Raw genomic sequence first — 15,825 nt, forward strand, 5'->3', positions numbered from 1 at the left:
ATCCTTCTTCCGAACGAATAGAACAGGAGCACCCCAAGGCGATACGCTAGGTCTGATGTATCCCTTGGCAATCATATCCTCAAGCTGCTCCTTCAACTCTCTCAATTCAACAAGTGCCATACGATAAGGAGCTTTTGAAATAGGTTGAGTACCTGGCACTAAGTCAATGCTGAATTCAACCTCTCGAATGGGTGGCAATCCAGGAACATCTTCCGGAAACACATCAGCAAAATCTCTAACCACTGGTAAGTCAACCAAAGCTAGGCTAGATTTCAGTACATCAACCGCATAAACCAAAAATCCTTCTGCACCTCTCTGTAACAAACGAGTCATAGATAACACTGAAATCAAAGGAATTCTAGATCGAGAACCCTTACCAAAGAATTTCCACTCGTCTGCCATTTCAGGTCTGAACCTGACAACTTTCAGAAAACAATCAACTGTTGCCCTGTACTTGGTCAAAGCATCTATACCGACAATACAATCAAAATCTGACAACCCAAGCACAATACAGTCGAATTCTAACAAATTCCCCTCGAAACAAAGTTCACAGTTCCTGACTAGTCGGACAGAAACAATTCCTCCACCCAAAGGTGAAGTAACAGCTACTACTGTAGGCAACAATTCAGTTGGCAAAGCATGCAATACACATATTTCTCAGAGATAAAGTAATGGGAAGCACCTGTATCTATCAAGACATGAGCAGAATGACCGAAAATCGAACAGTTACCTGCTATGACATCGTCAGGTGCTGCCTGAGCCTGATCCTCTATCAATGCAAAGACTCGTGCTTGCTGTCTCGGAGGCTGATTTGCACTAGAGCTACCTCCCTGTCTGTTCTGCTATTGCTGGGGTTGGAAAGAGTGCACTGCAGACGACTGCCTCTCCGGCTGAGCTGCAGGTCTAGACGAACTCCCACTCTGAGCTCTATCTCTATTACGTTGAGGGCACACTTTAGAGAAGTGTCCCGGTTGCTGACATGTGTTACAATTGCCGAAGACTCCCACACACTGATCCGGTGAGTGTCTTCCTCCACACTTGCTGCAGTACAAGGATGATGACCCAAAACTCGGTCCTGAACCGAATTGCTTCGAACCACTGGAACTGGACGAACTGTTCCCCTGTCTCTTGAACTATTTACCTCTTGCCTTGTACTGATCCTTTCTGTTTCCCCCACTGTTTCCACCTTCATACCTCTGCTACTGGTTCTGATGTTGAGGTGGCTGATTCTGATACTGAGATGGTTGGTTCTGATACTGCCTCTGCTGCTGAGGTGCCCCCTGATTACCTCTTTGCCTCCACAAGCCTGCTTCTGCTCCCTTTGCGTAATTCATGGCATCCGCAAAGTTGCTAGGCCTGTTGGTGTTAACCAACGTGAAGACATCGGGGTTCAACCCGTTGATGACTGATCTGCCTTAGCTTCTTCATCTCAGGCAATTAGCGGTGCAAAACGCAACAGACTATCAAACTTAGCCACGTACTCTTCAATGTTCAGATTCCCTTGCCTCAGATTTGCAAACTCTGCTCCCTTATCCTTATGATACGAGATAGGGAAAAACCGCTTATAAAAATCAGATTTAAAAAGAGTCCAAGTAACCTCTGTACCTCTACTCTCAAATGCTTTCTTTGTCATGATCCACCAGCTCTTAGCACCACCACGCAGCTGATGAATTACTAACCTGATTCGGCGGTCTTCTGTGCAGTCAATGGAATCAAACAACTTATCCATATCATCCAACCAACTCTCACAGTCAACTGGATTTTCTGAACTCATCAACAATGGCGGATTGAACGACTGAAACCTCTTCAGCAAGGTTTCCATAGGAGTCGCTGAAGCATCCAACTGATCAACCTCAGTGCTAGCTTGCTCAGTCGCAGGGATAACTGGTGGTGTGTTTCTGTTTATCACTCGACGAGGACCCATCTGATAATCAAAGGTTAGCACACGAGATATCTCAATCGCTACCATCAGTGCCCTTACAACCGCTTGGAATACCGAATACCAGTCGAGAACAGAAACAGTTATATCTCAAGTAGATCATGCTTTATTAATTTAAATCACACAACCATGTAATTCAAATAATGCTCAAACAATAAAGCATGCTCGCATGGAATTAAGTACACAATTAAATAATTCAAACACATGCGAGGAGTCATTGCACACAGACTCGATCTACCCCGCTCACTCTAGTTCGACCAAGAATCTTAACGCTTTGATACCACTTAATGTGAGACCTCGATTCTAAACCACTAATCTCGGATTAAACAACAATTAAGCGAACAAGAATCCAAGAGTAAAACAATTCAAAGTTTTTTTTTTTTTTTTTTAAACGCCGCGCGCTCGCGCGAGGAACCAAGCTCGCGCGTGCGCGGGCTTCAACAACCGAGACCAACCAAAGGCTCGCGCTCGTGCGAGGTACCAAGCTCGCGCGCGCGCGGGCAAACAATTCAGAGGCCCAAGGGAGGCCTCGCGCGCGCGCGAGGAACGCCTCGCCCGCGCGCAGAAGGCCTGGGCAGAAAATGCTCAGGCTGCAGAAAATAAAGAAAGGATTCCGCGCTTGGTCCGACATGCCTTCAAATACATATGCAATAACAGGGTGTAGGGAAACATGCCATAACAAGTCATGCTTTCAGAAGGCCTAAAAACAACCAGAAGTCTAAATCGATACAACAACAACAGACTTCGATTTTGGATTACAATCCGAATACAAACTAATTCGAATAACAAAACATATCAAGTTCGAGTTCTAACATGCTTCAATCTTAAACTAGATAAACATGCTAATTCGACTTCTAGACCGAGTCTCACTTCTACTACTTGCCCTCGAAGCTAACCATGCCTCTTCTGACTTGTTCCTGCCCCACCTGATGCCAAGTACACATACAAAACAAAGCAACAGCCGGATAACCGGTGAGAATGACATTCCCAGTAAAAGCAACATAACAAGTAATACAAGTAACAAACATGCTTTCAATACAATAACGAAATCAATAACATCGTAATGAAATGCATGTCTTTAAACAGGGATATCAAATCTGATAACGAGGGATTGCTGCTGTGCCTTTGGGATCCCGAGGATAAGATCACGTAAACAACTCACCGACTCTCCCAATCGAGGTGGTGCCACGTATCTCACTCCTCTAGACTTTGAGCAACTATAATGAGTATGCTAGCACCAGACGAAACGACTACGACCTGGGCCACACAATCATAGTTCCCAAACGTCTAAACAAAAAGGGCGGTTCTGCCCGCTGAAACAAGATTGGCTCAAGATGAATGCATAACTGAAACATAAAACATAATCCTTTTAACAAAAACCAATACAATCAAACAATACACAAGTTCCTCATGCTAGAACAAGTGTAGATTCAAGTATGAGATTTCAAAAGGGAAAACTCGAGAACCACAGTCCCGAGTATGCTATCCCGCTACGATGACTGCTTTTACCTTTCAATGCAGTAGCTCCAACTCTGGATAAGCTACAAAAGAGATTGTATAAACAACTACACAATCTAACAACAACAAGGCAACGGTTCAAGGAAAACTCTTTATACCGTTCTTCGTCCAATTCTCTGAAACGATCAAACAGCTGCTAGTTCTGGGCTTGAAAACTCCAAACGAATCTGTTCAGATACAAGAGATGATTGATCAATAACCACGATCAACTTACAAGCCAAGTTCAAACTCAAAAACGGTTCAAAATCTCCAAAAACTCAAACCGACGGCATAACGGCTATAACTGAAAAAACCGGCAACGCAGACAGCAGTTCAATACTGATAACAAATCAATTCAATGCTAATACAACAACAACAAGACAAACCCAACAAATCTCAAAACCATGATTTTCGAAAATGGCTTCCAAAAATCATAACAAATCCGAACGTCGCTCTATTTCAAAACTGACGGATAATAAACGATCAGAACTCTGTAGAGAACAACATACTCGAATCTAGAACGATTCTAACAACATCCAAAAACTAGAATGTATCCGATCGTAGAAAAACTTACGATATAACAGAACTCTCACTACTGTGATCGATAATCTGCCTTCAGAAATAAATTCCAACGGCCGGATCGAACTTGGAATGAAATCACAAAGCTTGGAAACTCATTTGGGCGCCTACAATGGAGGGAGACGTCTTGGAGGAAGATGGAGGAGACTTCTCAACTTAAATATAAGTGTAGATAATATATAAAACTCAAAATTTGCGTTTTAGTCCCTGAAATTCCAAAATTTGCAAAAAGGACCCTGATCAAAATCAAGTCGGCTCGTGAACTCTGCAATCTCCGATTAACTCAAATAAACTCATTTAAGATAAAAACGGGGCGTTACAATTCTCCCCCACTAAGAAGAGATTTCGTCCTCGAAATCAACGAGAACCACAACTCAAAGATAGAATAAAGAATCAAAAGGCAGTAAGAAGAACTCACGTCATCCGAATAGCTCTGGAAAACGCTGTCTAATGTCAGACTCTGTCTCCCAAGTCGCTTCCTCAACACCGTGACGGCTCCACTGCACCTTCACTAATGGAATCAACTTGGTCCTGAGTTGCTTTTCTTTCTGATCAAGGATCTGAATCGGTCGCTCAAAATAGCTCAGAGTCTCGTCTAACTCGGCTTCGTCAGGCTGAAGGATATGAGAAGGATCTGGATGATACTTTCGCAGCATAGAGACGTGAAAGACGTCGTGAATACCAGATAAAGACGGAGGAAGTGCAAGTCTGTAGGCAAGATCGCCTATCTTCTCGAGAATCTTGTACGGACCGATGAATCTCGGAGATAACTTTCCTCTCTTACCGAATCTGACGGTGCCTCTGAACGGAGAAATATTAAGGAATACACGGTCTCCCTGCTCAAAACTCAGAGGTCGACGTCTGACATTCGCATACTTTGCTTATCTATCTTGAGCTGTCTTCATTCTGGTCTGAATGACCTTAACCTGTTCTGCCATAACTCGAAGCATATCCGGCCCCAAATCTGGTGACTCAGATAAATCATCCCAAAACAACGGAGATCGGCATTTCTTACAATACAATGCCTCAAAAGGCGCCATACCGATACTCGCTTGGAAGCTGTTGTTGTAAGAAAACTCGACAAGAGGCAAAGAATCCTGCCAACTAGTGCCAAAGTCTAGCACTACCGCTCGCAGCATATCCTCCAACGTCTGGATAGTCCGCTCTGACTGTCCATCTGTCTGAGGATGATAAGCTGTACTCAGATGCAATCGAGTACCAAACACCTCTTGCAAACTATGCCAGAAGTGCGAAGTGAATCTCGGGTCTCTGTCTGAAACAATCGACTTCGGCACCCCATGCAATCTCACAACATTTCTAACATAAAGCTCAGCCATCTGATCATGACGATACGTCATCCTGTAAGGAATAAAGCAACCTGAATTCGTCAATCGGTCGATTACTACCCAAATGGCATCGCATCCTCGAATGGATCGTGGTAGCTTCGTGACGAAATCCATAGAAATGTGATCCCATTTCCAATCAGGAACAGATAAGTTGTGCAATAGACCACCTGGTCGCTTCCGCTCTGCTTTCACTTGCTGACAGTTCAAACACCGTGACACAAACCTCGCGATGTCGCTCTTCATTCTCTTCCACCAGAACTGACTTTTTAGATCATTGTACATCTTACGACCTCCAGGATGAATGCTAAACCGACTGCAATGAGCCTCTCGGAGAATACGCTGTCTCAACTCCGAAATATCAGGCACAACAATACGGTTATTCACAAACAAAACGTCATCTCTAACCTGGAATTCTGACTGATGCCCAGTTCTGACTTTCGCTACTGAAACCTGAATGCTCGGCTCAGACTTCTGTGCTTCTTTGATTGCAACAAACAACTCCGGCTCGGCTTGAATAGCAAACACTCTGATAGTCTCCCTATCTGTTTCAAACTCTAAACCAGAAGTGAAACAATCATCGACCAACTGAGAAACATCGATAGTTGAAAGAGATAAAGAACAAAGCTTTCGGCTCAACGCATCTGCAACTGCATTCGACTTCCCCGGATAATACTTGATCTCACAGTCGAAATCTTTCAACAGATCTAACCACCTTCTCTTTCTCATATTTAGCTCTGCCTGAGAAAACAAGTACTTAAGACTCTTATGATCAGAAAAGATCTCGAAGGACTCACCATAAAGATAGTGACGCCAGATCTTCAAAGAAAAGATGATCGCAGCTAGTTCAAGATCATGAACCGGATAACGAGTCTCATGCGGTTTCAGCTGCCTCGATGCATACGCCACCACATGCTTATGCTGCATAAGAACACAACCCAAGCCTCGGTTAGAAGCATCACAATACACTGTGAAACCTCCAGTACCCTTCGGAATAGAAAGAATTGGAGCACTGGTCAGTCTCCTCTTCAGATCAACAAAGCTAGCTTCACAATCTGTAGTCTAGACAAAAGGCGCATTCTTCTGAGTCAGCTGGGTAATAGGCTTGGCAATAGATGAGAAACGCTCGATGAAACGACGGTAATAACCATCTAAACCCATGAAGCTTCGGATCTCAGGTACTGATGTCGGTCTAGGCCAATTCATAACCGCTTCGATTTTGCTGGGATCGACAGAAATCCCATCTTCAGAAATAATATGACCGAGAAAGACAACTCGATCTAACCAGAATTCGCATTTCGATAGCTTGGCAAACAACTGCTCAACTCGCAAAATCTGCAAGACGATTCTCAAGTGTTCTGCATGTTCAGTACGGTTCTTCGAGTAGATAAGAATATCATCGATGAAAATAATGACGAACTCATCTAAATAACGCTGAAAGATACGGTTCATCAAACCCATAAAAACAACTGGAGCGTTAGTCAAACCGAACGGCATGACTATAAACTCAAAGTGACCATACCTCGTTCTGAATGCGGTCTTAGGAACATCTTCCTCTCGCACTCTCAGCTGATGGTAGCCTGACCTCAGATAAATCTTAGAGTAGACAGAAGAACCCTGCAGTTGATCGAACAAGTCATCTATTCGGGGTAAAGGATACCTGTTCTTAACTGTAGCCTGATTCAATTGACGGTAGTTGATACAGAGCCGCATAAAACCATCCTTCTTCCGAACGAATAGAACAGGAGCACCCCAAGGCGATACACTAGGTCTGATGTATCCCTTGGCAATCATATCCTCAAGCTGCTCCTTCAACTCTCTCAAGTCAACAAGTGCCATACGATAAGGAGCTTTTGAAATAGGTTGAGTACCTGGCACTAAGTCAATGCTGAATTCAACCTCTCGAATGGGTGGCAATCCAGGAACATCTTCCGGAAACACATCAGCAAAATCTCTAACCACTGGTAAGTCAACCAAAGTTGGGCTAGATTTCAGTACATCAACCGCATAAACCAAAAATACTTCTGCACCTCTCTGTAACAAACGAGTCATAGATAACACTGAAATCAAAGGAATTCTAGATCGAGAAACCTTACCAAAGAATTTCCACTCGTCTGCCATTTCAGGTCTGAACCTGAAAACTTTCAGAAAACAATCAACTGTTGCCCTGTACTTGGTCAAAGCATCTATACCGACAATACAATCAAAATCTGACAACCCAAGCACAATACAGTCGAATTCTAACAAATTCCCCTCGAAACAAAGTTCACAGTTCCTGACTAGTCGGACAGAAACAATTCCTCCACCCAAAGGTGAAGTAACAGCTACTACTGTAGGCAACAATTCAGTTGGCAAAGCATGCAATAACACATATTTCTTAGAGATAAAGGAATGGGAAGCACCTTTATCTATCAAGACATGAGCAGAATGACCGAAAATCGAACAGTTACCTGTTATGACATCGTCAGGTGCTGCCTGAGCCTGATCCTCTGTCAATGCAAAGACTCGTGCTTGCTGTCTCGGAGGCTGATTTGCACTAGAGCTACCTCCCTGTCTGTTCTGCTGTTGCTGGGGTTGGAAAGAGTGCACTGCAGATGACTGCCTCTCCGGCTGAGCTGCAGGTCTACACGAACTCCCACTCTGAGCTCTATCTCTATTACGTTGAGGGCACACTTTAGAGAAGTGTCCCGGTTGCTGACATGTGTTACAATTGCCGAAGACTCCCACACACTGATCCGGTGAGTGTCTTCCTCCACACTTGCTGCAGTACAAGGATGATGACCCAGAACTCGGTCCTGAACTGAATTGCTTCGAACCACTGGAACTGGACGAACTGTTCCCCTGTCTCTTGAACTATTTACCTCTTGCCTTGTACTGATCCTTTCTGTTTCCCCCACTGTTTCCACCTTCATACCTCTGCTGCTGGTTCTGATGTTGAGTTGGCTGATTCTGGTACTGAGATGGTTGGTTCTGATACTGCCTCTGCTGCTGAGGTGCCCCCTGATTACCTCTTTGCCTCCACAAGCCTGCTTCTGCTCCCTTTGCGTAATTCATGGCATCCGCAAAGTTGCTAGGCCTGTTGGTGTTAACCAACGTGAAGACATCGGGGTTCAACCCATTGATGAACTGATCTGCCTTAGCTTCTTCATCTCCGGCAATTAGCGGTGCAAAACGCAACAGACTATCGAACTTAGCCACGTACTCTTTAATGTTCAGATTCCCTTGCCTCAGATTTGCAAACTCTGCTCCCTTATCCTTACGATACGAGATAGGGAAAAACCGCTTATAAAAATCAGATTTAAAAAGAGTCCAAGTAACCTCTGTACCTCTACTCTCAAATGCTTTCTTTGTCATGATCCACCAGCTCTTAGCACCACCACGCAGCTGATGAATTACTAACCTGATTGAATCAAACAACTGATCCATATCATCCAACCAACTCTCACAGTCAACTGGATTTTCTGAACCCATCAACAATGGCGGATTGAACGACTGAAACCTCTTCAGCAAGGTTTCCATAGGAGTCGTTGAAGCATCCAACTGATCAACCTCAGTGCTAGCTTGCTCAGTCGCAGGGATAACTGGTAGTGTGTTTCTGTTTATCACTCGACGAGGACCCATCTGATAATCAAAGGTTAGCACACGAGATATCTCAATCGCTACCATCAGTGCCCTTACAACCGCTTGGAATACCGAATACCAGTCGAGAACAGAAACAGTTATATCTCAATTAGATCATGATTTATTAATTTAAATCACACAACCATGTAATTCAAATAATGCTCAAACCATAAAGCATGCTCGCATGGAATTAAGTACACAATTAAATAATTCAAACACATGCGAGGAGTCATTGCACACAGACTCGATCTACCCCGCTCACTCTAGTTCGACCAAGAATCTTAACGCTTTGATACCACTTAATGTGAGACCTCGATTCTAAACCACTAATCTCGGATTAGACAACAATTAAGCGAACAAGAATCCAAGAGTAAAACAATTCAAAGTTTTTTTTTTTTTTTTTTTAAACACCACGCGCCCGCGCGAGGAACCAAGCTCGCGCGTGCGCGGGCTTCAACAACCGAGACCAACCAAAGGCTCGCGCCCGCGCGAGGTACCAAGCTCGCGCGCGCGTGGGCAAACAATTCAGAGGCCCAACAGAGGCCTTGCCCGCGCGCGGAAGGCCTTGGCAGAAAATGCTCAGGCTGCAGAAAATAAAGAAAGGATTCCGCGCTTGGTCCGACATGCCTTCAAATACATATGCAATAACAGGGTGTAGGGAAACATGCCATAACAAGTCATGCTTTCAAAAGGCCTAAAAACAACCAGAAGTCTAAATCGATACAACAACAACAGACTTCGATTTTGGATTACAATACGAATACAAACTAATTCGAATAACAAAACATATCAAGTTCGAGTTCTAACATGCTTCAATCTTAAACTAGATAAACATGCTAATTCGACTTCTAGACCGAGTCTCACTTCAACTACTTGCCCTCGAAGCTAGCCATGCCTCTTTTTACTTGTTCCTGCCCCACCTGATGCCAAGTACACATACAAAACAAAGCAACAGCCGGATAACCGATGAGAACGACATTCCCAGTAAAATCAACATAACAAGTAATACAAGTAACAAACATGCTTTCAATACAATAACGAAATCAATAACATCGTAATGAAATGCATGTCTTTAAACAGGGATATCAAATCTGATAACGAGGGATTGCTGCTGTGCCTTTGGGATCCCGAGGATAAGATCACGTAAACAACTCACCGACTCTCCCAATCGAGGTGGTGCCACGTATCTCACTCCTCTAGACTTTGAGCAACTATAATGAGTATGCTAGCACCAGACGAAACGACTACAACCTGGGCCACTCAATCATAGTTCCCAAATGTCTAAACAAAAAGGGCGGTTCTGCCCGCTGAAACAAGATTGGCTCAAGATGAATGCATAACAGAAACATAAAACATAATCCTTTTAACAAAAACCAATACAATCAAACAATACACAAGTTCCTCATGCTAGAACAAGTGTAGATGCAAGTATGAGATTTCAAAAGGGAAAACTCGAGAACCACAGTCCCGAGTATGCTATCCCGCTACGATGATTGCTTTTACCTTTCAATGCAGTAGCTCCAACTCTGGATAAGCTACAAAAGAGATTGTATAAACAACTACACAATCTAACAACAACAAGGCAACGGTTCAAGGAAAACTCTTTATACCGTTCTTCGTCCAATTCTCTGAAACGATCAAATAGCTGCTAGTTCTGGGCTTGACAACTCCAAACGAATCTGTTCAGATACAAGAGATGATTGATCAATAACCACGATCAACTTACAAGCCAAGTTCAAACTCAAAAACGGTTCAAAATCTCCAAAAACTAAAACCGACGGCATAACGGCTATAACTGAACAAACCGGCAACGCAGACAGCAGTTCAATACTGATAACAACTCAATTCAATGCTAATACAACAACAACAAGACAAACCCAACAAATCTCAAAACCAAGATTTTCGAAAATGGCTTCCAAAAATCATAACAAATCCGAACGTCGCTCTATTTCAAAACTAACGGATAATAAACGATCAGAACTCTGTAGAGAACAACATACTCGAATCTAGAACGATTCTAACAACATCCAAAAACTAGAATGTATCCGATCGTAGAAAAACTTACGATATAACAGAGCTTTCACTACTATGATCGATAATCTGCCTTCAGAAATAAATTCAAACGGCCGGATCGAGCTTGGAATGAAATCACAAAGCTTGGAAACTCATTTGGGCGCCTACAATGGAGGGAGACGGCTTGGAGGAAGATGGAGGAGACTTATCAACTTAAATATAAGTGTAGATAATATATAAAACTCAAAATTTGCGTTTTAGTCCCTGAAATTCCAAAATTTGCAAAAAGGACCCTGATCAAAATCAAGTCGGCTCGTGAACTCTGCAATCTCCGATTAACTCAAATAAACTCATTTAAGATAAAAATGGGGCGTTACAGATCATACTGGAATTCACCATCGGATTCTTCATTATATCAATTCTTTTCCTCAATCTCAAAATCAGTTCGGTTGTAAAACTCATACTTTAAATTCTCAGTTCAGAAAAGACTTCAAAAATTTCACTGAAAATAGTGATGCCCGACCTTTCAAGCAATAAGATAACTGCCAATTCAATATCACGAATCGGATGTTGAGCTTCGTATTCTTCACCTGCTACTATGACTGAGCCATCACAGACTTCCTCTGAATAAGAATACCTCCAGAATCTGGATACACTGAAGATTATCAGTACAGAGGAAATAAGAAATACTGGAGTTTGGGTCGATCTCTTCTTCATGTCAAACAAACTGATCTCGTAAGATTTGGTTCAGGTACAAGTGCGTTCTCTGGAGTTAGATGAGAAATTGGCTCCACGACGATAAGAATCTCTCGAAAATCTGTTATAGAACTCAAAATCTTAATTCTCAGGTATAGATGTCGGTTTGGCTTCAATCAACACAATTTCGGTCTTGCAATGATCACAGAAATTCTAGCTCTAAAATTAATATGATCGATGAAAGGACATCTCGATACAATCAAAATTCAGACTTCAATAGCATAGCATGCAACGTCTCGGCACATAATTCTATAAGACCATTCTCCAATACTCTGTAAGATCAGTACTATTCTTCGAACGAAACCGAAAAGATCGATAAGAATTTCTAATTTCATCTGAACACCTCTGATAAATTCACTTCAAAAGATCTACAATAATGTAGACGAGTTTCACTTCAATCGGTACGACTATAATCCAAAGCAGTTATACCTCGATCCATGTCCAGTCTTCAATACTTCTTTCTATCCAACTCTCAGCTGATGATGTCTGATCTCAAGTCATTGCTGAATCTATCCTCATGACTCAAAGGTAATACAGAAATCTCATCTGGATGATAACAACAACTCTCTAACCACTGGTTTATCAACCAATTCAGGCTAGATTCTAGGACATTAACTGTGAACAAGAGAATTCCTCTGCGAAATTCTGAAATCAAAAGGTCATTCGGCAGATCAACTAACAAAGAATCCTGGAATCTAGAATCCTTACCGGAGGATTTCCGTTCGTCTATTGACTCGGATCTGCATCTGTCAACTTCCTGAAACAGTCCACAGTAGTCCTGTACTGGATAAAGCAGCTAACAGACAATCAAATGAAAATATGATAATTGAAGTACGATACTGCTCAGTTACAATCAAGTCAAAATCTCAATCAAATCATAATCTGAAGTACAATACTGTTCGGTTCCAACTTTTCCCATCAATTCAAAGAATTGCGACTATTGTTAATAAAAATTCAACAAACTGAGATGCATCCATAATTATCAATAAGAAGAAAGATAAGGTGCGTAACCGATCATATCAAAATAAGAATAGAAGCCATACTCTACCGTTTCCTGCGGTCATCATCGGTGAAATCTATGTCTGGTCATCGATAAGAGTACAACTAAAATCTGTTGCCTCGAAGATTGATTCGTCATATGATTAAGTTCTCATAGATTTTGTTATTGCGGCCAAAAGGAGCAACTGAAACGGCTAGTATCTATGTCGGAGTTAAAGACACAAGGAAATTCCCTTCGGAGATCTTTCGATAATATCATGATGACAAACTCTGGCAGCGTCTTCTGATCTCAAGGCACTGCTCACTGATTTCATAAACTGCTTTCTCTTCTATTAAAGATGATCTCTACGTCCCTCTAACTCTGTTCAAACGGTGAAAAGGAATCTGTCAATGAAATTCGGATGAAAGCGGATTCCAAAAAGTGATCGAACCTTGATTCCCTAATGATATCTTCTTCAAATTCTACCAACGTTTATCAATCCTCTACGTTGGTACCACACTAACCGAATTCTCCGGTCATCCGTGTAGTTCAGAGAATCACCCAACTGATCGATCTCTTCTATTTAACTTCTGCGTCCAACAGCATTCTCGGTACTCTTCAGAATTGGTAATCTAAACGACTAAAACCTCCTCGGTAGTACTCCCATCGGTGTCAGAGTGACATCTATCAGTGCAATGGTGGTACGATCTAGATCAGTCGAAGGAGTTACTGCTGGTTGTCGTTTGCTAAAATATTTCAGGAGACAATTCTGATATTATGTATGAAAGGATACCCAAATATCCATCTCAAAATTCGGTGTTCCACTTCTCTGTTCGATAAGTTCGTTCAACTACAAATTACTGAATTTCGGATCTCAATCGGATTCTTATTCACATCGCAAACAATCTCTGATCTGCTAGCTCAAGCAGATGGTGGAACTCGGATCCGAAATTAAAATACGGTTCATATTTCAAGTAATTCATGCTTTAAAATTTAAATCACATATCCATGTAATTCAAATAATTCTCAATCAATAAAGCATTCTCGCATGTATCTTAAATAAATAATTTAAATAAATCAATCACATGCGAGAATTCAATCCATGCGGGCTCGATCTACCCCGCTCACTCTAATTCAATTTCAAGAATCTTATCGCTCTGATACCACTTAATGTGAGACCCCATTTCTAAACGTCTAATCTCGAATAATTAAAAAAACAATCGAACACGGAGAGCCGAGGAAAAAACAATTCATTTTTTTTAAAGGCCCCGCGCTCGTGCGAGATCTCCATCTCGCGCGTGCGCAGGGTTCTCAAGCAGAACCCTTTGGAAAGCCCCGCGCCTGCGCGAGGTAATCATCTCACGCGCGCGCGGGCAAAATTTCCTGAGCTACCCAGGCCTCTCGCGCGCGCGCGCGTGCAGGCCATCTGAGCAGAAAATCCAGGCTTTGCACAAAAGCCACTCCAAATCATTTCCAATCAAAACTAGAACTCATACACATACAAACCAACATTTAGGCATCGAAACTCAACATTCGAGCATTAATCCAAAATACAATATCGTAAGTTCGACGATAGATCCAATCGAGTAATCAAATAAATTCGAGTTTCCAAAACATGGTTCAAAACATGAAATTTCATCAACCCTATAATGCAAGATTGCGAAAAGGACAAACTTCTAAACGGTGTCTCACTCTATCACTTCCAACTCGATCTAGTCATGCAGCTTCTGACTCGATCCTGCCCACCTGCCGTCAAGCACACATACAAACAAAACGACAGCCGGATATTTCGGTGAGAATATAATTCCCAGTAAAAGAGACAAATCAAGCAATTCAAAATAATATATCAAGTCATGTTATATAAACCAACGAGCCAATCAATTCAAAAAGTCATATCAGCACTCAACTCGAAATGCATTTAAAATGCAATGCATGACTTCAAAACTCGGGATTATCTAATCGGATAATCGAATATAAATCGGTACTCAGTTGGGATCCCAGGGTCAAGTTTTCACGAAAAACTCACCGACACACCCATTCGGGGTGGATGTCGCTCAACTCAATCCCCTAGACTTCAGAGCAACTATAAGAAGTATTCTAGCAATTGGAAAAAATCAAAATCCAAAGCCACTTCAATATAGCTCCCTAAATCGTCTAAGTTCAAAACGAATCGAATCTTCGGCTCAAGGTGTATGCAAGTGAAATTAAACTCATTCAAGTTAAAATCAAATAATTCAAATAGCATACAAGTATGTGATTTCTTTTGGGCACTCGAATTAATTCAAATTCGAGTTAATCGTCCCGTTCATTCAATTGTCGTCTTCTTACTTTTTCCAAGTTCGTCGAGGATTCAAATCTAAAAATAACAACGAGCTAAATCAATATCGAATCGAATCGAATCGAATCAAAACTAATCAATACAGGAAGTTCAATATTATACCGTCTTCAATTCTCGAATTGGTTCAAACTCCCCCAGTTCGCTCAAAACCCGAATCGTCAACCCAAATCTGAAAATGTTGAACATACGGATTCGATATCAATTCATCAACACAAACCAAACCGGAATTCAAACCGAAATAATAGAACCGATAGTCCAAAACTCGATTTCGATGGCATAACAGCTATAAACGGCCAAACCAAAAATCAACAACAACATCAACCAACTCTAAACAACTCATATCATCTTCTAATCCATCAAAAAAACCAAATCCAACTATAATTCACAAAACCCATTTTCGAATACACGGTCTATGCTAGCTCAATCACATTATACTAAAAAATTATCAAATTCTGACAACCCAACAAAAATCAAAGTTCATGGATCGTAGCAAAACTTACATCCAAACGAAGCCTTCGTTGTGGTGATCGTGAATCTTAACTCGAATCAGGAATCTAACAGTCGGATCGTGCGAATCGGACGGAAGAAAAGCTTGAAATGAAAGCCATGGTTTCTCTCGTCTCAGTCTTGGCGTGATGGAGGAGGGAGAAGGAGTGAAATGATGGTGATGGGATGATAATAATAATAATAGTCTTGCTTTGACTTGGTCCACTCTACAATTGCAACTCGGTCCCTGAATTACCAATTTAAATCGATTCAA

The sequence above is a fragment of the Henckelia pumila genome, chromosome 1, assembly GCF_033568475.1.
Source record: "Henckelia pumila isolate YLH828 chromosome 1, ASM3356847v2, whole genome shotgun sequence".
Taxonomy (NCBI): domain Eukaryota; kingdom Viridiplantae; phylum Streptophyta; class Magnoliopsida; order Lamiales; family Gesneriaceae; genus Henckelia; species Henckelia pumila.